Genomic DNA, 3,867 nt, shown 5'->3' with positions numbered 1-3,867 from the left:
CAGAGATCAATCACCGGATCCTAAAGAAAGCAATGATAAGAAATACACACAAATACATCGGCTACTGGGCACTCATCTCAGGGATCATCCTATGTGGAGAGAGCAATGCTTCTTACTACAACTGTCCGATGCAAGCTCAAAAAAACCCTTATAAGCATGCTTGCAAGAAGGTACAAGCGAATCAAGAGAAGTTGAGGCCCTAAGCATATTTCATTGGAGACCCATATTTAATTATTTAGTTTTCATTCGAGGCCCTCAGCATGAGCCATGTTTCATTAGAGGCCCTCAACATGTGAAATATAAGCGTTATATATATATATATATATATATATATATATATATATATATATATATATATATATATATATATATATATATATTTCATTTGAGGCCATAGGGAGTGACCTCAAATATCAAAGAGGCCAGCCAACCTTATGAGAATGTCACCCTTTGCGGCCGTGAGAACCCCTTACAAAGTCATGAAATGTCTCTGTATATGTGTCTATGTATGTAATTTATCTTATTTTGTTTATGTTATGTGAGATGAGATGAGGGGCTACCTTAAGCTGAGAAAAAATTTAAAATTATGATGCTATTTCAAATATGAGATATAAGATATGAGATAAGAGTTGTTTGATCAACATTATTGCGGAGAAGATCTAGTGATTGGGCCTGAAAACCTTACAAAGTACTCGGGCCATGCAAAAAAGAAGAAGAAAATCGCCGTGCCTCTAACCATTTCTAGTGTTTTCTATTTTACACAAAAAATCGCTACCTCTTACCGTAATTTTTGGTGTTTGCGTTTTATCCAGTAGTGATTTTTTATGTTTTGTGTGGCTCGAGCACCAAACCACTCTTCCATTGCACACGTGCGCACTAGGGGCCAATTCGAAAATATGTTTACTGGTAACTGAAATATGTTTACCAACCAAATATGTTTACTGGTATGAACCAAGATTATAATATTTTTTTTTTACCTTTTTTTTTGAAAATTTCACCATACAGATGTGATCTTGATGCTTGCTTTTATAAAAACAGACTCTTGGATCATTCAATTAGGATGTATGAAAATGATCTTTTAAGGGTTGAAAATCAACAACTTAGAATTTTCATAAATATTCAAGCATAAAAAAATCACATTTCTTGATCCGATTACGGTGATCCAACAGTGAATTCATAGCAAACAAACCATGTTGAGTGCATCAACAGGGTTAGATTTACAAAAAAACCTTTAAAAATCTTGATTCATACTAGCAAACATATTTGGTTGGTAAACATTTTCGAGTTTCCCTATATATATATATATATATATATGGGTAAATATTGTCTACGAATGAAGGTACAAAACTAATGAGCTAGAAATCATAGGCGCAAGTTGTATCAACTCATTCTAACTACATAGATGTGTTCGTATGTTGCTAAAGATTAAGCCTTGGATCATGCTTTTATGATCTTTTGAGTTATGAAATTTTGAAACATTGTGGATCATTTATTTTTTGACCCCTTTAAAAACCTAATTACTTGTCATAATCACATGATTCAAAACATGTTTTCTAATAAAAAAATCATGTAGATCACATTTGCAACATTTGATCAACAAAAAATTTAATTTTTATGAAAAGAGTGATTTCTACTCATTAGTTCCACACACACACACACACACACACACACACATATATATATATATATATATATATGGTAATATTGTATCACCATAGCTTACGTTGGTACAAACTTGATTTACATAAATCTAAGCTCCAAAAACAAAATCTAACCATTGGATCATGTTTAGTATAAATCATTTATTATTTTCATGTGTTAAAGTTGATTCAAATAAGATGTTTTATGCCATTTTTAAAACTGCCATATTTTTATGAATTGTGAGCCGTTGATTTTCACCATCTTAGAAATAAATTTTTATGGTGTATTAAACATGATAAAACTTCTAATATAGTAAATACATTATACTAAACACATCTATATCGTTAGATTTACCATTTGGCGGCTAGATCTACACAAATATGAGTGTGTACCACCGTATGATATCATCATACATAACCAACTATTTATTAAGAACTAATAAGGGCTTAACAGGTCCAACAAAACCACGTTCAGCTAGGTCTGGTTTTCTCCCCATCCAGGTCCCATGAGATTGATCAAGATCCATAAATCTTGTGGTTCTCAGCACTCAGCCGGTATCTAAAACCCACTAACCGGGCTTTGGAGCCAACTGAGAATCATTAAATTCTAAATCAAGTAATCAACTTTGCAGGTCTGACCAGGCTTGCAGATAGGTTTTATAATCACAAAACAAGTCTGATTAGATATTCATGCCTTCGGGTGATACATGGACCTACCGTGTTTATGAAATTTCATACCACACCTAGGTCCCATCCCAGTTAAGGTTAAGATATGCTTCCAACATGTCTGGTTTGTTATATTCATACATGGACCTGGGTATGGTTTTCCACCCTCTTGCAAAAAGTTTTAAAACAAACTATTTTCAATGATATATATATATATATATATATATATATATATATATATATATATATATATATATATATATATATATATATATATATCACTTGTTTTTTATAAAGATTTGGTTATTTATTGTTTCTCATTAAAATACCTTTGAAAATTGTTTAGTCTCATATCTAAGATATTTTTTTTTGGTGATTTAAATATAGCCTTTTCTCTAGTTTTAATATTTTTAGGAACCCTTGTGTCTTATGGAGTCTTGTGAACGTTGCTGCACAATGCACAGAAATGTACACGTCTATCGTGCACGTGCCCTTGAAGCGCAATGTGGCTCTTTGATGTCACATTTTGCACTTTGCAGCGGTGCAAGATGCAATTAAAGGTGCTTAGGTCTGTTTTGATCAAACCATGTCTACCTTGACTTTTTGACAAAGTTTATTTTAACTTTCAGTTTCTCACATAGATTTGGCCTGTTTGAGATTATTTTAAAATGTTTATGAGTCTTTGTGAGTGTTGAGTGGTTTTGGAGGTCCTTAATTGTTAGTTAATGGCAAGTGATACTTGAGGGTTATTTGTATTCATTTTTTAAAAACATTGGATTTATGGTCATTCAATATCATTTATCACTAGAAATGTTGTTAGCCTTTTTATGTTATAAAAATCTTTCATTTTTTGACTTTTTGATTCTCAAACTTTTTTACTTTCCATCATTTTAACTCCTATATCACTTGAAAGTTAGTCAGGGAGAGGTCACCTGATCTTATGAAGTAGTGACACTCTTGATGTCCAAGTCTAATTATATCTTATGGACTTAGTCATGCACAAACTCAGTTTGCATCTTAAAAAATTTTCAAGTAGAAACACACAAGGTTGCGGGAAAGATAAACAAAAATGAGAAACATGTTAAAAAATGAAAATAGAAAATGAGACTTTCTAAGGTTGTGAAATGATATATATATATATATATATATCTATATATATATATATTTGTGTGGGGAGCAAAAGTGCAATTGTCAATACTATGCATTAGAAATATTATAAGTTTACATAAACTTTACTATTTTTACTAATATTATGCCAAATGGTAAGAATTAATAAAATTTTAAATAAAATATATAGTTAAAATTGAACACAAATTTACAACTATAAAACTATTTTAAAGTTGGTTATATTTTAAGTAAATGAGTGAATAGTTTTCTTATGTTTAATAAGATATTAAATATAAAACATAGAATATTTAAATGCAACATTGGCATATATAGAATCAAGAAATAAGAAAAAAAAAATGTGGCTACAATAAATTTTGAAAAATTGACAATTTCATCCAATACATTACATTTATAAATATAAAAACAACAACATTTAAGTTTAAATAAGTAATTA

This window comes from Nuphar pumila, chromosome 2, assembly GCF_984573655.1.
Source record: "Nuphar pumila chromosome 2, dmNupPumi1.hap1.1, whole genome shotgun sequence".
Lineage (NCBI taxonomy): Eukaryota > Viridiplantae > Streptophyta > Magnoliopsida > Nymphaeales > Nymphaeaceae > Nuphar > Nuphar pumila.
The sequence above is the reverse complement of the archived record's forward strand: the minus strand, read 5'-3'. Positions refer to the sequence as shown.